The 23,588-nt window shown below is 48.6% G+C and overlaps 1 protein-coding gene across 1 annotated transcript in view; it reads left to right on the top strand.

The window, feature by feature from the left end:
• CCR6 (C-C motif chemokine receptor 6) overlaps nucleotides 1-23,588 on the top strand; it is a 171,091-nt gene that overhangs the window by 27,472 nt on the left and 120,031 nt on the right. The window contains exon 2 of the mRNA XM_073560106.1: nucleotides 7,846-7,937. The gene's annotated coding sequence lies outside the window, so the exon portion shown is untranslated. The remainder of the gene's footprint in view (nucleotides 1-7,845; nucleotides 7,938-23,588) is intronic.

Here is a 23,588-nt window from a genome sequence, read left to right as displayed (position 1 = left end):
GAACCATTTATGTAAGACCGAAGGAACACGATACCATCTAGATACTATTTTATAACTAAATTATTGAGCTTTAGTGGCTACGGTAGATTTATGAGAGAGATGGAAACATTTACACCATTGTTCTCTTGTAAAGGTTTGATGGAGCTCCCTTTCCAATGCCTTACTATAAGGGGGAAGCATATCTGGATCATTATCTAATAGAAGCTTATAGATATTGGAGATTGCATGCACAGGATTAGTGGGAGCCATACATAGGGATTCAAACAAAGAAAGCGGGCGCACCCATTCTAAATGTTTGGCAAATGTAGAGTAAAATGCCCTACTTGAATATGTTCAAAAGAATATCTCACTTTCTGTGGACGATCACCTAGAATAGCTGAGAGGGGAAGTAATACACCCTCAGGGGACCACATGATAAAGATGCAAGGGGTTTTTCTTGGAGCTACCCAGTGTCATGGTCACGTGTGACTGGATACACCGCCTCCAGCAGGGCGAATTTAAATAATAGAACATGCAGCCGGATACACCGCCTCGAGCAGGCGAATTTCAGTAGTACACGTATGTCTGGATACACCGCCTACAGCAGGGCGAATTTCAGAATAAAGGGGAAAACCAGCAAAACAATTACAATGGTGGCCCTGCAATAGGGAACAGGGACGTGGAGACCTCCTGCACTCCCCAGAGTCAGTGTCTCTACACTCATAACGATCCCTAGGCCGGTTCCGCACCGGGCGCCAATCAGGATACCAGAAATCCCTAGCTCGCCCTGAACCAATTCTTACTAGTGAAGTGGACGGTGCAGAAACTAATCCCACCACTGCACTAAAACACACATTGAGGAAAGTGACAAACAGGGAAACACCACTTAGCTTTGCTCTGTTGCTAATGCTCCAAGCAACAGAGTCCGACACCTGACTGCATCTTTTCCTCCAACCGGATCCAACACCTGAGTGCAGCTTTACAGCAACAGAGTCCAGCATCCGAGTGCAGCTCTCTTCCAGCAACAGAGTCCAGCATCTGAGTGCAGCTTTCCAGCAACAGAGTCCAGCATCTGAGTGCAGCTCTCTTCTAGCAACAGAGTCCAGCATCTGAGTGCAGCTTTCACCATAGCTGCCACTCCACCAAGCTTTGCAAGAACTCCTCGCTGACAAGATAGCTGCTACTCCACCAAGCCTTGCAAGAACTCCTCGCTGACACCATAGCTGCCACTCCACCAAGCTTTGCAAGAACTCCTCACTGACACCATAGCTGCCACTCCTCCAAGCTTTACAAGAACTCCTTGCTGACACCATAGCTGCCACTCCAGGATTCTGACTGTGCTGCCCGGGACTCTTCTTAAGTTCCTTCCTTCATCAAGGATAGTTGGAAAACACCAATATCACCAACCATGAGTGAGAACACCTGACACACCTTTATAGGCAGGACCCAAGGAATCACACCTGCTTCATTATCATGTGCAATAACACTAACCACCACCGGGGGCAAACTAGAACAAAAGACACCACCATGCAATAACCCCAATGGCCACCGGGGGCAAAATCAACTCCAAGCAACCAGCTCAAAGGAAAAAATGGTTACTTATTCAAAACCTGTCATAATCCAGCATGGATCATGACACCCAGAAAAAGGCTTGAGACACCTGATGGGAATTTTGGGTTATCTGTTATAGGGGATAATTGTCCTAATGGGTCAATTAGAATACCATTTATACCGGGAGTGTGGACAGTTTTGAGTGTTTGCCTGAGGCCAAATGGAATAGGGATGTTAATTCGGGCCAAAATAGGCAAAGTCCATGGTAGAGTGGAAACTGTTGTATGACAAGACTCATAAGCCATATGTACCCACAGTTTAGATACTCTGCAGTTCAGAATATCCTTTGAAAGCACCAAAACAGTACTACGAGTTCTTGGACATTCCGCCAACCAAACAAATTGACTGAATTTACGTTGGACCCTCATCCAGAAGGAGGATGTAATATATATCTGGATAGTTTGTAATAAATACAAAAGTCTAGGCAATACAGTCATTTTGAGGATGTTAACACTGCCAAACCAGGAAATGTCTCCACGATTCCAGGAATTAAGATCCCATTCTAATCTGCACAAAAATCGACCAAAGTTCAGGTCAAACAATTCTGATAAATCTGCTGAAATAATGGTGCACAAGTAGTTAATATGATTACTTGAGGGCCATTTAAATGGAAAATTAGATTTCAGAACATTCACCATTTGCAAGGGTAGGGAAATATTCATGGCATCAGATTTTTCGAGATTGATCTTAAATTGGACCAACTACTGACATGAATCTGGCGATCCATTCTTTCAAACTTGTCTGTCTAGGTCTCTCCAACCATTGGCGATTCCCAGTAGACCTTGGACTCATTTTTCAGTCGAGTTTATCACTTATCTACCTGTGTCGGCAGGTAATACTGTAATTTTGGTGTTGGCGGACACATTCAGTAAAATGTCACATTTCATTGCGCAACCTGCTTTACTGAACACCAAGACCTTGGTGCAAATTTTCAGCAGAGAGATTGTAAATTTACATGGGATCCCTACTGATATTGTTTCTGATCAGGGAGTGCAGTTTATTTCCAGATTTTGGAGGGCATTTTCCACTTGTTTAGGGATCTATTTGTCATTCTCTTCAGCATTTCCCCCGCAGTCTAACTGAATGGGTTAACCAGAATCTTGAGCCTTATCTTATGTGTTTTGTGTCTACGAATCAGAAGGATTGGGTTACCTATTTACCTCTAGCTAAATTTGGAGTATAATCGTTGTCATGAGTCTACTGATAAGTCCTCGTTCTTCGGGGCATGCGGGTTTCATGCTCAGTTCAGCTCATTTAATAGTAATCGTTCTTCTGGAATACATGAAGAACGGGTTTCATCATCAATTACTTCTGTGTGGCAAGGGGTTCTTGATAATTTGATGAAGATGGGGTCCAAATATAAAAGTGTGGCTAATCGGAGACATTTGGTGTGTCCGGACCTGTGTGTTGGTGACATGATGTGGTTGTCCTCAAGGAACATTAAGTTGGAGGTTCTCTCTTGGAAATTGGGTCTCAGGTTCATCGGTCCTTAAAAGATTATGACCGTTGTCAATCCTGTAGCATTCCGCCTTGCTTTGCCATCAACCTTTAGAATTCATAATGTGTTTCATCAATCTCTACTCAGAAAATAAGTTGTGTCCTCTGTACCATCACTGTTACCGCCAACTCTGGACATTGTGGATGGAAATTTGGAATTTCAAATAGCTAAGATCGATGATTCTCGCTTAGTTTGTCAGTCACTTCAGTATCTGGTACACTGGAAGTGATAAGGTCCTGAAGAGAAGACGTGGGTAACAGCATCTGATGTCCATGTGGCCAGATTGATACGGTCTTTTCATATGGCTCACCCTGATAAACCCAGTTCTGAGGTTCCAGAGGTCCCTCGTAGAAGAGGGGTACTATCACGGGTTTACAGCGACAGAGAGAAGCCAGAAGACTGCAGCGTTTGATTTCTCATGCTCCTGCACTGTTTAGAAGCACTTCACCTTCATAGTAAATGGTGCAGGTTTCTTTTAGCAGTTCAATATAGTGAATCAGCTTTTTGTGAGGAAAAAAGCTGAAAAAATACTTCCCGAATAATCAGAAAATAGGTATAGCAAGATATGGTATTTAAAACAAAGCTTTTAGTTAACCAATTAAAATAAAACTATTAATTAAAAACCAGACACACAAACATAAAGATACACCTGAGTGCGAGTACCAGGTAGGTAAATATGCAAGTTACTTTTGCCATAGGATGCTTTGAGATAAGTATACCCAGTACGACTCTTTCAACATCAAGTGTGAATGAGATACAGTTTATCACATCAAAGCCAGACCGATAATTGATACAAGCTACATCAAACATCGGAGTGTAATAATAAACCGGACACTCTCACCCAAAGCTGGCAATTCAACATGTATCAGGTATCAACTCTTCTCTGGCCCATCAGGATGAAAGCGAATCCATGCGCATATTTATCCTCCTTTTAAAGGGCCATGGGATCCTGCTTTTTTAATACCGACCACCTCCCGACGCATTTCTTCCCTGCTTGAGCTTCATCAGGGGATCCAGTAGTTTAATTCTGCACACTCACCTGCTATTAATCACTTGTTTCCTGGACTTCCCTTTAATATTTCAAAAGTGCTCGTCAAATTCTTTCCTCCCAGACTGTACACATCACTTCCGCCCATTGAAGCGCATGCTCCCTCTATGTTGATCCACGTGCATCATTGCGATATATCCTTTCCGGTGCATCACATTCATGTGACACACGGCTCATTGGGCAAAACCACATATGTCATCTCCACACTCTCCAACTCTTGAAGCGCTCATAATATTTGTGGAGATGTACGCTTTACAAGTCACTTCCGCCCATTGGAGCACACACTCCTTATTTGATGCACTGCAAGCATCATTGCAGTACCTCATTTACAGTGTATCACATTCTTGAAATGTATGACTCAGGTAGCGGGACCGCTTACATCATCTCCACAGTCTCTGAATGCAGCAGCGCTCATGGTTTACCTGGAGATGTATGGCAGTCTCTTGGCCATAGGTAAAATGTAATACAGTGTGTCATTAACGCTTCAGCTGTGAAAAATTGTTTCAATTACCATACAGCTAAAACAATAATTTGAAGAACTCAGGCTCACAAATAAATTTTTTTGACAGTTCCCACAGGGAAGATATGAACCTAATGACTCTTGAAGTGAGTAGACCTAAGGAGAAATTTACATACATTCACAAGGGGTGAATGGGATAGATCCATCTTGCAGTGGAGCGCCTGCCAGGGCAGTGGCGTACTCGGTACCAGGCCGCTTCTTAAAGGAGCAGTGTTACAGTGGCGGTGACCCGCTCCATGGCCCTGGGCGTCCAATAAAAGGGGTACATTTACAAGGGATGAAAAATAAAGAGTTTTTATAATAAGTGCTCGTGACGCCACCTGTGGTATCTGATCAGAAAAGACCAGCGATGCAGTGCAGATCCTCTGGGACAGATGGTGGGATGCAGCAGAGTTGGAATAGCTCTCCACAGACAGAGCTTAGTTCCAGGGCAGATGAAAGATGTTAAGGAAGATGGTGATGTAGTATTTAACAAAGGATTTAGCAGTGCTGAGAAGGTGTTGCAGAAAGAATTCAAAGGACACAACAGAGTGAAGTTTCCTTTACCTTTTATGGTACTTTGTAGGTACAGTCCAGGACTCAAGTTACAGTTGTTACTGGAGTCGGTTGGCCTGAAAGCAATTTGGGAATCTCTCTATACAGGTGGGTTCTGAGGTTTCCTCTCTAGCGTTATTCTCTGAGGTACTTGCTGTTGTGAACTCCACTCAAGTGTCTGTTACTTAGAACTCCACTCGCATGACAGGCAGCTGTAGCCTACTTCAGAAATCACTCCATTATGGCATCTCCGGCTCACATGTGCTGCTGTGTCGTCGAGTCTCAGTTGGGAACAGAGGATCTGCAGCCTCTTGTTCTCTGGATTCTGCTATGGGACCTTTAGCATCCACACAGCCTCGGACTCCGGGTTCCGGTCTCTGGCGCTCAAGCGTGTGGATGAGCTCTGCTATGCTCCTGTCCCCAGCTTCTTCCCACATCCTCTCTCTTCCCGTGTTCAGGCTCAACTCACTACTAACTTCCTCCTCTTGACCAGAGAGAACCTCCCGTGAACTCAGGTTTAGAGCTCCCTCTGCTGGCCTGGAGAAGGAACTGTGTTGTGTGCTGGTATGACCTGATAGAGAGATCCTTTCCTTGCTTCCAGTCATGACATCACTCCCCCTAGGAGGGAGGTAAGGCCACTGTGGCAACCGTACTCTCCGGGTTGCCACAGCAGCATGAGGCAAGAAGGATCTATCAGCTAAAAACTGTGTCTCCCCTGGGTCTAAATGAACAGCTGACATGAATGTATGTAAATGAATGAGTGCCTGATGTCCACAGATGGGGGTTGTGCCCAACACCCAGCCCAACCTTTTCATAAAGGTAACAAGAGAAAATTGACCACAAAATTAGTTGTGCAATTTCTCCTGAGTACACCGATACCCAATATTTGAGGGAAAGCCACTGTTTAGGTGCATGGCCGGGCTCAGAAGTTAGCGAGCACTGTTTGATTTTTTGAACACAGAATTAGCTCGAATCAATGGGGGGTGCCATGTTGCATTTGGAGACCCCCTGATGTACCTAAACAGTGGAATCCCCCCAATTCTAACTCCAACCCTAACCCCAACACACCCCTAACCCTAATCCAAATCCTAACCACAACCATAACCCTAACCACAACCCCCCAACACACCACTAACCCCAACCCTAATACTGACCATAGCCACAACCATAACCCTAACCACCAACCTAACCCTAACACCACAACCCTAACCCCAACACCACAACCCTAACCCAAACCTAACCCTAGCTCAACCCTAATCCTAGCTCTAACCCTAGCCCCAACCTTAATCCTAGCCCCACCCTAGCTCTAACTCCAACCCTAACCTTAGCACCAACCCTAACCCTAAGGGAAAAATGGAAAAAAAATACTTTTTTTATTTTATTATTTTTACTTAACTTAGGGGGTGATAAAGGAAAGTGGGGTTTGATTTACAATTTTTTTTATTTTGATCACTGTGATAGGGTCTATCACAGTGATCAAAATGAACCAACAGGAAAAATCTATTGTTGCCGGGTGCCAGCTGGTAGATCTCGGCGGGCGCAATGCGCATGCTCCCACCATTTTCTTCCAGGAAGATGACTCTGGGGGACAGAGCCAGAGGGTCCAGTGACACCAGAGGTACTGGGGGGGCTCGGGGGACCCAATTTCTCTCTCCTATGGTATGCTAGATCATATCAGAGGAGAGAGAAATAAATGGGAAATCTGACTTTCCTTGTGATCGCCGTTATTCCGTGAATAATAGTGATCACGAGACAGGAGACGGTAAAAACCAACCCAAATTAAATTCTCCGGGGTCTCAGCTACCCCCCGGTAACCGAGACCCCAGAGATTTTCCGATGCTGTAGGGTGCTATAACCTTATTTCTCAGCGTCATTAAAATGCGGTGCTGAGGAATAAGTACCCTTAACTGCCACCGTTAAAAGGCTTATCGGCAGTTGTTAAAGGATTAATGGACTTCTTTTGCTTGTCCAGGGACTGATTATAAATATTTCTTAATATTTACCTGATGATTATTTCTCATCATGGCTTGTCCTTTCTATTTGTTTTAAAACATCTGCTGATTGTTTCAATAAAAAAATTGTGTCTGACTGGGATCCAAGGGGTAACGTTTCTCCTTGCGGAAAGTGACATGTTAAGCATGCCGAGATGAGGAGACTTTTTAGCCACAATGCTCCTCTGAGAAATATGCAAATTGTCTCTTCAGAGAGGAAGAGGACTTGAACCCTAGTGCCAGCTATAGAAAGTAAGAATCCTAAAAGTCAATGTCGACCCTTTAACGAGCCTTGTCACATGACTTAGGATAAAAGCCAAAACCAGAATTTCAATTTGCAGACACTGTGTTTCAGGGTATTTTGTATTACCAAATTTCTTTGTGGTTTTTACCTGCCACAAGCCCATTTGCGCTAAATATATAGCATGATATTTGATTTTAAAGAATATTATTGCATAAAGTAAGTGTTTTATTAAAGCATTCTATGTGCTCTGTTCCTTATCACAGCATTCTATTAGTTGGTTATACACTTTTTTCCTGTGCCATATAAGGACGCAAATAAAAACCATATAGGTTAGTTGTGATTTGCTTATTATTTCTCAGTATTGAAAACCTTGACATCATGTTACAGTGTAATAAATTGTATTATCTTTTCTTTTTTTAGTGACTTTACTATTAATGCAAAAGAACCTTCTCACAAGCAATCATTTCATTTTCAACAACAATTTAAAGATTTGTAAAGATCTTTAATTTACGGTAAGGTACTTCTTGAAACATATGACATTTGGCTCAAACATACATACCTGCAGTCTTGAGATATTAAAAAGAACAATGTGTCTGTAGGAAAACCAATGAACATTTGAGTAACCACAGATAACCTTCCTAGCACACCATCTGTAAACAAGTTTACACTTAAAAACTCCGTTGTGGTTAACATGAAAGTGTAGTTTTTCATATACATGTATCTGGCTAACATTATCAATGTTAAACATTAAGTGTTTATTACAGTACGTTCATGCATTATACTTTTACAACACATGAACTTGTAAGTCAGCACAAGGCAATTCAATGACAGTGGAGTTCATGTATGTGTATGTATATTATGTATCAGATTGGAAAGCTGATTGCTGTATATATATACTGTATTTTATATATATATATATATATATAATTTCTTGCAAACTCCTATTTAGTCTTATTAAATGTTACTGTTAATTTCAGTGTATACAGTAATGTATGCACTTTTGACAGATTTGTAGCAGAAATTTCTGTGACTAAAATTTGTATATTTATGATAAATTATGCTATTTCAGAAATGTTTAATTGTGGTAACACCAATAATGCATTCATCTCATACAATATACAGTGGGGAAAAAAGTATTTAGTCAGCCACCAATTGTGCAAGTTCTCCCACTTAAAAAGATGGAAGAATGGGCCAACATACCACCAACAGTGTGTGCCAACTTAGTGAAGACTTACAGAAAACGTTTGACCTCTGTCTTTGCCAATAAAGGATATATAACAAAATATTGAGATGAACTTTTGTTAATGACCAAATACTTATTTTCCACTATAAGTAGCAAAATAAATATTGCCAAATCAGACAAGGTGATTTTCTGGATTTGTTTTCTCATTTTGATTCTCATAGTTGTGGTCTACCTATGATGTCAATTACAAGCCTCTCGCATCTTTTTAAGTGGGAGAACTTGCACAGTTGGTGGCTGACTAAATACTTTTTTGCCCACTGTTTGTGAAAGACCATCTACACTGCTGATTTGCAATTTCATTATTTTTAAGCATATAGTCAATTGTGTATTAATTAAAAACATGTTTTGGAGCAAAGTTATGTGAAGAGAGTGTTGCGCTCCCAGTTAAAGATCCCCCATGTATGTACAGTTAGGTCCATATATATATGGACAGAGACAACATTTTTCTAATTTTGGTTCTAGACATTACCACAATGAATTTTAAACAAAACAATTCAGATGCAGTTGAAGTTCAGACTTTCAGCTTTCATTTGAGGGTATCCACATTAAAATTGGATGAAGGGTTTAGGAGTTTCAGCTCCGTAACATGTGCCACCCTGTTTTTAAAGGGACCAAAATTAATTGGACAGATTAAATAAAAAAAATGATATATGATTTTTTAATTGTACCGCTGTACATTATAAACTTCTGTGAAGCCCTTGTTGGTTCAAAGTTCTCACCACATATCTAGATAAGTTCCTTGGGGGGTCTAATTTACAAAATGGGGTCACTTGTGGGGGGTTTCCACTGTTTAGGTACATCAGGAGCTCTCCAAACGTGACATGGCGTCCGATCTGAATTCTAGCCAATTTTGCATTGAAAAAGTCAAACGGCGCTCCTTCCCTTCTGAGCTCTGCCATGCGCCAAAACAGTGGTTTCCCCCCCACATATCAGGTATCAGCGTACTCAGGACAAACTGCACAATAACTTTTGCAGTCCAACTTCTCCTGCTAACCTTGGTAAAATAAAAAAAATTGAACCTGAAGTATTTTTTTTGTGAAAAAAAGTTAAATGTTCATTTTTCTTTAAATATTCAAAAAATTCCTGTGAAGCACCTGAAGGGTTAATAAACTTCTTCAATGTGGTTTTGAGCACCTTAAGGGGTGCAGTTTTTAGAATGGTGTCACTTTTGGGTATTTTCTATCATATAGATCCCTCAAAGTGGCTTCAAATGTGATGTGGTCCGTAAAAATAAAATGGTGTTGCAAAAATGAGAAATCGCTGGTCAACTTTTAACCCTTATAACTTCCTAAGAAAAAAAATTTGGGTTCCAAAATTGTGCTGATGTAAAGTAAGCATGGGGGAAATGCTACTTATTAAGTTTTTTGTGGATCAAAGGGAACTAGAGCACATCGCTGACGGGATCCGGGGCTGCTGGCTTGGGACACTGTGTGTGAAGGCGCAGGGCAGGAGAGGTGGGAGCCAGCGCAGCATGATGGCAAGGAAAGGAACATCTGAAGGGGGTTCAGACACAGTGTACCCCAAATTACCCGAGAACTGGCTGGACACCAACCTGGAGGACACAGCACCCCAGCTGGGGATTGTAACTGGAAGAACTGTGAGTAAAAGTGTGAAGACTGCACTCCCTGCAGCTGAAAAACATCCCCATAGCATGATGCTGCTACCACCATGTTTCACTGTTGGGATTGTATTGGACAGGTGATGAGCAGTACCTGGTTTTCTCCACATATACCGCTTAGAATTATCACCAAAAAGTTCTATCTTCATCTCATCAGACCAGAGAATCATATTTCTCATAGTCTGGGAGTTTTTCATGTGTTTTTTTATAGCAAACTCTATGCAGGCTTTCATATGCCTGGCACTGAGGAGAGGCTTCTGTTGGGCCACTCTACCATAAAGACCCGACTGGTGGAGGGCTGCAGTGATAGTTGACTTTGTGGAACTTTCTCCCATCTCCCTACTGCATCTGTGGAGCTCAGCCACAGTGATCTTGGGGTTCTTCTTTACCTCTCTCACCAAGGCTCTTCTCCGACGATTGGTCAGTTTGGCCAGACGGCCAGGTCTAGGAAGAATCTCTGCTCCTGCTACTGCTACAATCCCTGTTTGCTGTCATCTAGTGCAACCTTTCATTTAATGGTACAATCTCTGCTCCTGCTACTGCTACAATCCCTGTTTGCTGTCATCTAGTGCAACCTTTCATTTAATGGTACAATCTCTGCTCCTGCTCCTGCTACAATCCCTGTTTGCTGTCATCTAGTGCAACCTTTCATTTAATGGTACAATCTCTGCTCCTGCTACTGCTACAATCCCTGTTTGCTGTCATCTAGTGCAACCTTTCATTTAATGGTACAAGCTCTGCTCCTGCTACTGCTACAATCCCTGTTTGCTGTCATCTAGTGCAACCTTTCATTTAATGGTACAATCTCTGTTCCTGCTACTGCTACAATCCCTGTTTGCTGTCATCTAGTGCAACCTTTCATTTAATGGTATATAACAGTGCCTACTGAATGTTTGCTAAATTCATTTGTTGCATTGAACTCAATACTAAAGGGGGTTTTACACTAAGCGATATCGCTAGCAATATCGCTAAAACGTCACTGGTTTTGTGACGTTATAGCGATATTGCTAGCGATATCGCTATGTGTGATACTTACCAGCGACCGGCTCCCCCGCTGCTCATCGCTGATCGCGCGAGAATGTCCGGCTCCATTTCTCGTCGGGCGCTTCCTGCTGAGACTTCCTGCTGTGACGACGAGCGACGCTGGACGCGGGCGGGAGGACGCAGGATCGCTGTGTGTGAATGGTAAGTATCGTGCGCTGCGTCGCTGCTGCATCGCTGTGAGGTCTTTCTGTATGAAAGCTCACTAGCGATCATTTAGCGATGCACCAGCGATCCTGACCGGGTGGGATCGCTGGTCGGATCGCTGGTGCATCGCTAAATGTAAAAGGGCCTTTACTGCTGTATAGCCATGTTGGGGCCAGTAGAGATGTTATCAGGCTTAAGGTGTTACTAGCATATGGATGTAGCCAGGCCCTGTGCCTTTGATTGTTTAATATCCCCTGGTGTGCTAGGCAATTGGTAATTTATTCCAAATCAGTTCCCACAATCCCTCTCACCTGATCCTCTACTCAGTCCTATATATTCAGATGCCGCCTAGGGGGCACGTGTGTGGGTCAGGCAAGTGTATCCCTGCAGCATAAGTATCACTGCAGCAAAAGTATCGTGAAAATGCAGTTATTACTACGGCAATTAGTCATGGCAGGAGTCAGGACCCCACACTATGTACATGTCTCTTTTGAGTATGTCTGCTGAGTAAGCCCTTCTTATTACTTGGTCTTAGCTTTTCTTAACCTATCTTATTTCTTCACCATGTTTACATATCCCCTCACAGTGTTTACTCCTTTAGTCCTCACTCTCCTTCACTATCCCCAAACCCCAGCACCCTCTAACCAAATAATCATCTCCCCTTCTCTCTTTCCTCCCCACTTGACCTCCTCTGCTGAACTGCTCCTCAACCTCAAATCTGTCCGAATGAAACATAAAACAAGCTGCCCACTCTCCTTCTCCCATCTGCTCTCCCTTTCTCTGCTTCTCCTCACTGCTGGCCACATATCTCCCAATCCTGGACCCCCACAGCTCATACCCCCATTACTTCCCCTTCCTACCGCTCCCTATCTAATAAGAACTACCGCAATCTTTCCTACTTAAAACCTGTGCCATTGACACCCAACCCCTGCTCCCTCTCTCGGGAGCACTTTGGAATGCCCGCTCCATCTGCAATAAGCTCCATGTGATTCATGACCTCTTTCTCGCTCCCAATCTTGCCTTCCTCGGCCTTACAGAAACATGGCTGACACCCTCTGACACCGCCTCCCCTGCTGCGCTGTGTTACGGCGGCCTCCACTTTACCCACACTCCTCGCTCTGGCAACAGACACGGTGGAGGAGTGGGTCTTCTCCTTTCTTTCAACTGCAACTTCAACCCAATCCCACCTCTTCCCTCCCTAGTCCTCCCCTCTTTTGAAGTCCACTCTGTCCGCATCTACTCTCCCTCCAACCTCCAAGTGGCCGTCATATACCGACCTCCAGGCCCGACCACTGCCTTCATTGACCAATTCTCTACCTGGCTTCTTCATTTTCTTTCAACTGACACCACCACTATCATCATGGGTGACTTCAACATCCCCACTGATACCCTTCAGTCAACAGCCTCCAAACTTCTGTCCCTTACTTCATCCTTTGGACTTACTCAGTGGTCCTCCTCAGCCACCCACACAGACGGACACACATTAGACCTGGTCTTCACCCGTCTCTGCTCTCTTTCTAACTTCACCACCTCCCCTCTCCCTCTATCTGACCACCATCTACTCACTTTCTCATCCATGTCCTCCTCACCTAGCACCCATGTCCAGCAACACGCGCACCCCCGCAGAAACCTTGCACACCTAGACACCCACACGCTCTCTGACTCTATTCTACCACTGGCATCTATGACACACTATCTCCATGACACAGACGGTGCCATTGCTTTCTACAATGCCACTCTCGCATCAGCTATTGACGCGGTTGACCCTCTCGTTCATGGCAGAATGCGACTTATCAATAGACAACCCTGGCACAATAACACCACTAAAAAGCTTCGGCAAGTGTCCAGGATTGCAGAGCGGCGCTGGAAGAAAATAAATTCGCAAGATTACTTCACCACATTCAAACAGGCAACACTCGATTTCAAATCTGCCCTCACCTCTGCTAAACAGGCCTACTTCACAACCCTCGTATCTTCCCTATCTTACAACCCAAAACAGTTATTCAAAACTTTTAACTCCCTCCTCCGCCCACCACTGCCTCCTCCAACCTCCCTCATCTCTGCCGAGGACTTTGCCACACACTTCAAAAACAAGATTGACCAAACAAGGCAAGTCTTCATCACTCAACCACCACAACCCCTTTGTGCACCAGACCAATGCCCAAACCCCATAACCTCACTCTCCAACATCACTGAAGGGGAGCTTAATCGTCTCTTCTCCAAATTGCACCTCACAACCTGTGCACTCTACCCCATCCCATCCCACCTCCTCTCCAACCTCACCACCACACTTATCCATCTCTAACCCACCTCTTCAACCTATCACTAACATCCGGTACCTTCCCTTCTGCTTGAAAACATGCCACAATCACGCCTATCCTTAAAAAGCCAACTCTCGACCCAAATGCTATGTCCAGCTATCGCCAAATATCGTTGCTCCTATTCGCTTCCAAACTCCTGGAAAAGCACATCCACTCTGAACTTTCCTCCCACCTATCATCTAACTTGATCTTTGACAATCTACAATCTGGTTTCCGCCCCCATCACTCCACTGAGACAGCCCTGACCAAAATTACTGATGACCAACTTACAGCCAAATCAAATGGACAATACTCTATGCTCCTGCTTCTAGACCTGTCCTCTGCATTTGACACAGTTGACCACTGCCTCCTACTACAGATCCTCTCCTCCTTCGGTATCAAAGGCCTTGCCCTATCCTGGATCTTCTCATACCTTTCCAACCGCACATTCAGCGTCTCCCACTCCCACACCACCTCCTCATCCCACCCTCTCTCTTTTGGAGTCCCCCAAGGCTCTGTTTTAGGACCCCTACTCTTCTCAATCTATACACTTGGTCTGGGGCAACTCATAAAGTCCCACGGATTCCACTACCACCTTTATGCTGATGACACTCAGATCTACCTCTCTGGCCTAGACGTCACCTCTCTGCTGTCCAGAATCCCAGAGTGTCTATCAGACATATCCTCCTTCTTCTCCTCTTGCTTCCTCAAGCTCAATGTGGACAAATCTGAACTCATCATCTTTCCTCCATCTCACAGATCTTCCTTACCCGACCTAGCTATAACAATTAATGACATCACACTTTCCCCAGTACCGGTAGTCCACTGCCTCGGAGTAACCTTTGACTCTGCCCTGTCCTTCAAACCGCACATCCAAGCTCTTTCTACCTCCTGTCGCCTCCAGCTCAAAAATATTTCCAGAATCCGTCCTTGCCTCAACCCTCAATCTACTAAAATGCTTGTGCATGCCCTCATTATCCCCCGCCTCGACTACTGCAACATCCTTTTCTGTGGTCTCCCTGCTAACACCCTCGCACCTCTCTAGTCCATCCTTAACTCTGCCGCCTGACTAATTCATCTCTCTCCTCGCTGCTGTGGGAAGAACGGCCCCCGTCGGGTGCACACCTAGACACCCACACACTCTCTGACTCTATTCTACCACTGGCATCCATATCCTCACTCCATGACACAGACGGTGCCACTGCTTTCTACAATGCCACTCTCGCATCAGCTATTGACGTGGTTGCCCCTCTCGTTCATGGCAGAATGCGACGTATCAACAGACAACCCTGGCACGATAACACCACTAAAAAGCTCCGGAAAGTGTCCAGGATTGCAGAGCGGCGCTGAAGAAAGTAAATTCGCAAGATTACTTCACCACATTCAAAAAGGCAACACTCGATTTCAAATCTGCCCTCACCTCTGCTAAACAGGCCTACTTCACAACCCTTGCATCTTCCCTATCTTACAACCCAAAACAGTTATTCAAAACTTTTAACTCCCTCCTCCGCCCACCACTGCCTCCTCCAACCTCCCTCATCTCTGCCAAGGACTTTGCCACACACTTCAAAAACAAGATTGACCAAACAAGGCAAGTCTTCATCACTCAACCACCACAACCCCTTTGTGTACCAGACCAATGCCAAAACCCCATAACCTCACTCTCCGAACTTCACTGAAGGGGATCTTAATCGTTTCTTCTCCAAATCGCACCTCACAACCTGTGCTCTCGACCCCATCCCATCCCACCTCCTCTCCAACCTCACCACCACACTTATCCCATCTCTAACCCACCTCTTCAACCTATCACTAATGTCCAGTACCTTCCCTTCTGCTTTCAAACATGCCACAATCACGCCTATCCTTAAAAAGCCAACCCTCGACCCAAACGCTATGTCCAGCTTTCGCCCAATATCGTTGCTCCTATTCGCTTCCAAATTCCTGGAACAGCACGTCCAGTCTAAACTTTCCTCCCACCTATCATCTAACTTGATCTTTGACAATCTACAATCTGGTTTCCGCCCCCATTACTCCACTGAGACAGCCCTGACCAAAATTACTAACGACCAACTTAGAGCCAAATCAAATGGACAATACTCTATACTCCTGCTTCTATACCTGTCCTCTGCATTCGACACAGTTGACCACTGCCTCCTACTACAGATCCTCTCCTCCTTTGGCATCAAAGGCCTTGCCCTATCCTGAATCTCCTCATACCTTTCCAACCGCACATTCAGCGTCTCCCACTCCCACACCACCTCCTCATCCCACCCTCTTTCTGTTGGAGTCCCCCAAGGCTCTGTTTTAGGACCCCTACTTTTCTCAATCTATACACTTGGTCTGTGGCAACTCATAAAGTCCCACAGATTCCACTACCACCTTTATGCTGATGACACTCAGATCTACCTCTCTGGCCTAGACGTCACCTCTCTGCTGTCCAGAATCCCAGAGTGTCTATCAGACATATCCTCCTTCTTCTCCTCTCGCTTCCTCAAGCTCAATGTGGACAAGTCTGAACTCATCATCTTTCCTCCATCTCACAGATCTTCCTTACCCGACCTAGCTATAACAATAATGACATCACACTTTCCCCAGTACCGGAAGTCCGCTGCCTCGGAGTAACCTTTGACTCTGCCCTCTCCTTCAAACCGCACATCCAAGCTCTTTCTACCTCCTGTCACCTCCAGCTCAAAAATATTTCCAGAATCCGTACTTGCCTCAACCCTCAATCTACTAAAATGCTTGTGCACGCCCTCATTATCTCTCGCCTCGACTACTGCAACATCCTTTTCTGTGGTCTCCCTGCTAACACCCTCGCACCTCTACAGTCCATCCTTAACTCTGCCGCCCGACTAATTCATCTCTCTCCTCGCTGCTGTGGGAAGAACGGCCCCCCGTCAGGTGTCCGGGCCGGAACCAAGGGGGGCGTCATCTAGGTTCCGGGGGAAACCATTCCCGGGGACAGAGTTCGGGGACGGATCATTGAGATGGACAGCTGGGCTAGGGGAGGAGCCAATATAAAAGGGACGGGGAGAGCTAGTCATGATGAGTCAGCAGACCGGGACAGAAGCAGCAGGAGACTGTGGGAGCGACTGAGAGCCAGAGCAACTTACCAGTGCCAGGGGAGATGTTCACTGAGGACATCAGAGGCACGGCGCCGAGACGACCATCCGAGACCTGCTGCCCCGCTCCAGCCCGTGACCGCTGCCACCTTACCGCAGCCCGCTGCCGCCTCAGCTCAGCCCACGGCTGCGGCCCATTCCCCACCACCCGTTGCCGCCCTTCTCTCACCAGTGGCCGCGGCAAGTCCCGTGCCGTCGGCAGCCACCACTGCCCCGCTCCGGTCCACGGCAAGGGCCGAGCCTTTGCCCTCCGCGGAGTCCCCGTCGCAGCTGCTGGCTGCACAGGTGGCCTGTCACCCGCCACCCCACATCACTGCCGCCTGCTCCAGTCCAGGGGCTGTGGCCCACTCGTCCAAGGACTCCTCCGGGGCCGGAGGTGCCCCAGCACCACAGGAACGGCAGAACGCTCGAAGACTATGCCAACTCTTCAATAGCTGGGCCCAGCGGCTGCCCCCGCCGAAGGACCACTGTCCAGAACGCCGAGGGACGTCAGGACGGCTAAGTTGACTATATAGTTAAGGACCCGTAGTCGGCCATACCGCGGCCCTATAGTGACCGGCTCCTGCCGGACGTAGTCATGTTCTCTTCTGTTTGGGTTTACTTGCATTGAGCCCCTGCGAAGGCAACCCTTGTTACCCCTTTTGGTTGGACAGGCTGAGACTGACGAAAGTTACCTCTAGGCCATAAATGTTATTATAAAAAGCACCAAACCGACTCGCGACTCGTCACTGCATCCTGCGTACCTGCTAGTACTACATTTGGCGTAGTTGGCAGAATGCAGTCTCCGAGCACAGACGGTGGTGCGCCTGACCAGAGTGGGGCTGCGGGTGCTGCTCATAATGGGGGTCCCCACTCCAGCATCTCTTTGGGGACTATGCTAAGTAACTTTCCCCAGTTTTCTGGCTCCTATACGCTGTTGTGGAGCTGGACAGAACGTATGCGGGGCCTTTTCCACATGCACCCCATGACCCCCGATTTAGAGGCTGAGGTGGCCCTTATGGCGCTAGATGGGGAAGCCCAGAAGTCAGTGATGTTGAGACCCCCGGTGTGCCACAACACCTTCGCCAGAGTCTTGCAGATCCTGGAAGAGACCCACGGGGATCCAACAAACGTGGGGGAGTTGAGAACCCAGTTGTTCAGTCGGATGAAGGGGGAGGGGGAGACCATCACCCAGTATATGAACGCCCTCCAGGAGCTACACACAGCCATAGAGAGGAAGGAGAGAATAGGGGTAGGACCCATCGACATTACCCTGCGTGACCTGCTAGTGACTGGACTCCGGAACCCGTTAATCAGGCAGGCATTGCGGGAACAGGTCCAAGTGAACCCACGTATAGCCTTCTCCGAAGTGGGAAGTCAGACCCTGATACGAGAGCAGGAGCAGGGGATGACGGCTCCCATGGGGAAGGCCCGGAGCATGGAGGCTTCCGTAAGCGTTGTCGAAGAGCCTCAATGGATTGAGGAAATGTGACAAGAATTGAAGAGTATCTGGGGTGAGTGGGCTGAAGTTAAGAAGAGGACGGAGCCCGCCGGCCTGGCTACAATCCCGGGCCTTGGGGGCCTCGCAATACCCAAGGTGGCCGAGCCTCACCGCCCCGGTGTTATGAGTGTGGAGAACTGGGCCACTTCGCACGGGAGTGTCCGCGGCGTGGGAGATACCCACCCTGGTAGACATTAAACTAGAGGGCTCTGGGCATGGGGGATGCCGCTCGGAGCCGGAAGCCACGACTAGGGGTGGTGGAGGTCCCAAAGAACTGGTCGCTAAGTGCCCAATAGTGTGGGTCGAAGTCGAGGGTCGTGCCGTATGGTGCCTAGTGGATACGGGGTCGCAGGTGACAACCATGCCGGCAGCTTACTTCTGGCGGCATTTCCCGGAAGCAGCTAGGCCCCAGTGGGGGCCCATGATGCGACTAGTGGCCGAAACCAACTGCCGGTACCTGTCGCCAGAGTGGTGTGGCTCCAGATGACACTATGTGGTAAATCCCTCGGCCGCCGGGGAGTGGTCCTGACCCAGGGAGAGACTAACGACCATCATCCAATTATCTTGGGCACGAACATACTGCGGGAGTTCGGCAACATACTCCTCAACGATCCCACGCAGGAGACCCTAAGCCAGTGGGGTTCTTGCATGGCCCAAGGGCAGGTCTTCCAGTGGTTGGTGCGGGAGGTGCGAGTGCTCCTGGAGTGCCAAGAGGGTGAAGCGCTGGGCAAGGTCATCACGCCGGCGGCCCCCCTCTTCCTCCAGGGCAGACGGTGGTAGCTCTGCCGATCCGCGCCCCGATGCCACTGGAGGGCGTAGAGGTGCAGGTGGAACCATGTTACTCGGAGTGCCTACACCCTGGCATACTGGTAGCACGCTCTCTGGCCACATTGCGGGAATGGACCGTCCTGGTGCGTTGTGTCAACCTGGAAGACCAAGATATCGCCCCGAAGCCCCGGGCCGAAATGGCCAAACTAGTAAGGCCTTTGGAGGAGATGCTGCCGGACCCCGCGGTCCAGTTGAAGGTGCAGCCCAAAGATCCCTGGGCAGTAACGGTACGAACCCAACAGACTGCCGTATCCTCGACCCAGGAGAAAGGTAGAGCCATCCTGGAGAGAATGCAGGCCGAACTTTCCGGCCTAGCGCCAGCCCAAATCCTCCAGGTAGAGACACTTCTTGGTCAATATTACAGTGTCTTCGCCAGTCATGAGGATGACTTCGGATGTACCACGGCCATCACACATGGGATCCCCATGGCAGGAGCGGCCCCCCATCCAGGAGCGATATCGGCAAATACCATAGCAGCTATACCAGGAAGTGAAAACCCTCTTAGCCCAAATGCTTCGGAAGGGAGTCATATGAGAAAGCCAGAGCCCTTGGGCGGCCCCCATTGTCCTGGTTCGAAAAAAAGATGGCACTCTGCATTTTGGCGTGGACTATCGAAAGTTGAACGCCTGCACCATCAAAGATTCGTATCCGCTGCCCGCATAGAAGAATCTCTGTCCACCTTGGGGAGCGCAACGTACTTTTCATCTCTAGACCTGGCCAGTGGGTACTGGCAGGTGCCGATGTCAGAGGAAGACAGAGCCAAGACGGCATTTATCCTTCCCATGGGACTGTTCGAGTTTAATCGGATGCCGTTCGGGCTGACCAATGCCCCAGGAACCTTCCAGCGGTTGATGGAGCGGTGTCTAGGAGACCTCAACTTTGAAGCCACGTTGATATACCTGGACGATATTATCATCTATTCCGCCACGTTCGAGGACCACCTGTTGCGGATGGGGCAGGTGCTCGACCGGCTGCAAAAGTACGGGTTAAAGGTGAAGCCCCAGATATGCCACCTGTTCCGCACCCAGATCGAATATCGGGGGCATACCGTCTCGGCGGAGGGTGTCAGACCATCCCTGGAAAAGGTTGCTGCCATCCAGGGGTGGCTTACCCCAGAGATGGTGAAAGACGTGCGGGCCTTCCTGGGGTTGGTCGGCTACTATCGTCGGTTCGTGAAGAATTTTGCACGTCGAACCCGAGCCCTGCAGGACCTGCTGAAGGGGGCTCCAGCCGCGGCGAATGGAAGGAAGATCCAGTGGCAGCAATCGCAAGAGGATGCGTTTCAAGATCTCAAAGCTGCACTCTCGGATGCCCCGGTATTGGCATATGCGGATTTCTCGCAACCGTTCATCCTGCATACCGACAGGAGCCTCCAGGGACTAGGAGCTGTGTTGTCACAGGTGCAGGACGGCTGGGAGAAAGTGATCGCCTATGGTAGCCGGTCGCTGCACGACTCTGAACTCAACCCTACAATTACAGCTCCATTAAGCTCGAGCTCCTCGTGGTGGTGTGGGCAATGACGGAGTGGTTTGCAGAGTACCTGGCGGGCTCCCAAGTCGTGATGCGGATGGATAACAACCCGTTAGCCCATTTGGAGAATGCCAGACTGAGGCCCTAGAGCAGCGGTGGGTGGCTCGGATAACCAAGTTCAACTACAAGATCATCTACGAACGGGAAGCTGAAAACGTGCACACCGATGCACTCTCCAGAATCCGACACACCACCCCAGGTAGGAATCGAGACGATGAATTAGAGGGGGAGGAGACGCCGTTTGCCCTCACCACCGCCGCGCTTACAGTCAATGCACAAGAAGCGCTTCATCTGGAGCTCTCAGGAGGAATACTGGAACAGCCACGTGACAAATGGATTCAGCAGCAACAGGAAGATAGAGAAATTGGACTCCTGCACTGTGGGGGGCCACAGGCAAGTTGCCCACTGGCTCACAGAGACAGACTTTGACCCAGGATATGTTGCTGATGCTGCGCCAGTGGCTACAATATGGCAGGTAATCGTGCCCGGAACCCATCTCAGCCCACTGGCTCGGGAAGCCCATGAGAAGGGGGCTCACTTTGGTGCTCAAAAGACTTTGCAATGGCTGCAGCAGATAGTGTACCATCCACGCTTGCACGCTGCTGTGGAAGAAGTTTGCCGAACCTGCCATCCGTGCGAGCTTGCTAAACCTCCCGCGCAACAAGCCCCGGTGCAGACAATTGTAACATCAGCTCCCCTGGAGCTCCTCACAGTGGACTATCTGACCATAGGTCGGGCCTATCAGGGGTATGAACATTGTCTTGTTATGGTGGACCATTTCACCAAGGTCGCCGTGGTCACCCCCACCCGAGACCAGACAGCGGAGTCAGCCGCCTATGCGATTTGCAAAAACTTTATCCACGTGTATGGCTGTCCGCAACGAATACATTCAGACCAAGGAGCGTGCTTCCTAGGAAGAGTCATGGAAGAGCTACATCATCTCTATGGTATCAATAAGTCTCGGACTACACCGTACCACCCACAGGGAAATGGGGCCTGCGAGCGATTCAATCGGACACTAATCCAAATGCTGCACACCCTGAAGAGCGACCAAAATGCCCGCTGGCCTGAATATGTCCCTGAACTGGTGTGGGTATATAATAACCAGGTGCACCAAGTGACTGGTTACACCCCCTACTCATTGCTGTTCGGACAGGAAGGCAAAGGAATTACAGAAGTGGAGTTAAACCCCAACCTTGGACCGGAGTATCCTCGTGGGTCCGAAACCACCGGCACCGACTGCAAACCCTCCACCGGATCGTCCACATGAAGCTCCAGGATCTAGAACACCCGGGGGGAGCGCTGCCCCCACCCATTAACTTCCAGGCTGGGAATCAAGTACTCATACTAGATCAACGTCCCCAAAACAAGTTCGCGAAGGAAGGAGAACCCGTACCGAGTGTTGCACCGGATAAGCCCCGACGGGCCTGTGTATGAAATACAATCCGAAGAAAATGACGCGCCTCTCACTCGTGTGGTGCACCATAACATGTTATGGCCTTGTGCGTCCACTGATCCCCCGTGACCCGAACCGACCCCTCAGGTCCCCGACCCCCCGCCTGCAGTCTGGGACCTGGACAACGAAGAGGACTTCCCAACTGCTTCTGCAGGTCACCCAAGTAGTGGCACTACAGTGGACCCAGGCCTCCCACCAGAATCGACTACTCAACCACCTTCCACAACCCCTGAAGACTCCACTACACCCGAGCTTCGACTTTCCAAGCGGTCAACAGCTGGCAAACCCCCTGAACGTTACGAACAGAACAAGTTTGTATGGCAACAAGGACTATCGTCTTGAAAGACTAACCCGAGTCTACCGAAACCCTCACCCGAGGACTGGCGAGCATACAGGGCGGGGGAGTGTGGGAAGAACGGCCCCCGTCGGGTGTCCGGGCAGGAACCAAGGGGGGCGTCATCTAGGTTCCGGGGGAAACCATTCCCAGGGGACAGAGTTCGGGGACGGACCATTGAGATGGACAGCTGGGCTAGGGGAGGAGCCAATATAAAAGGGGCGGGGAGAGCTAGTCATGATGAGTCAGCAGACCGGGACAGAAGCAGCAGGAGACCGTGGGAGCGACTGAGAGCCAGAGCGACTTACCAGTGCCAGGGGAGACGCTCACTGAGGACATCAGAGGGACGGCGCCGAGACAACCGTCCGAGACCTGCTGCCCCGCTCCAGCCCGTGACCGCTGCCGCCTTGCCGCAGCCTGCAGCCGCTGCCACCTCAGCTCAGCCCATGGCTGCGGCCCATTCCCCACCACCCACTGCCGCCCTTCTCTCACCAGTGGCTGCGGCAAGTCCTGTCGGCGGCCACCACTGCCCCGCTCCAGTCCGCGGCAAGGGCCGAGCTTTTGCCCACCGCGGAGTCCCCGTCGCAGCTGCTGGCTGCACAGGTGGCCTGTCACCCGCCACCCCGCATCGATGCCGCCTGCCCCAGTCCAGGGGCTGCGGCCCACTCGTCCAAGGACTCCTCCAGGGCCGGAGGTGCCCCAGCACCACAGGAGCGGCAGAACGCTTGAAGACTATGCCAACTCTTCAGTAGCTGGGCCCAGCGGCTGCCTCGCCGAAGGACCACCATCCAGAACGCTGAGGGACATCAGGAAGGCTAAGTTGACTATATAGTTAAGGACCTGTAGTCAGCCGTACCGCGGCCCTATAGTGACCGGCTCCCGCCGGACGTAGTCGTGTTCTCTTCTGTTTGTGCTTAGTTGTACTGAGCCCCTGCGAGGGCAACTCTTGTTACCCCTTTAGGTTGGACAGGCTGAGACTGAGGAAAGTTACCTCTAGGCCATAAACGTTATTATAAAAAGCACCAAACCGACTCGCGACTCGTCACTGCATCCTGCGTACCTGC

Source organism: Dendrobates tinctorius, unplaced genomic scaffold (assembly GCF_039654945.1).
Source record: "Dendrobates tinctorius isolate UK_male_01 unplaced genomic scaffold, ASM3965494v1 ptg000293l, whole genome shotgun sequence".
In the NCBI taxonomy this organism is placed as follows: Eukaryota; Metazoa; Chordata; class Amphibia; order Anura; family Dendrobatidae; genus Dendrobates; species Dendrobates tinctorius.
This window is presented reverse-complemented; position numbering and strand designations above follow the sequence as displayed.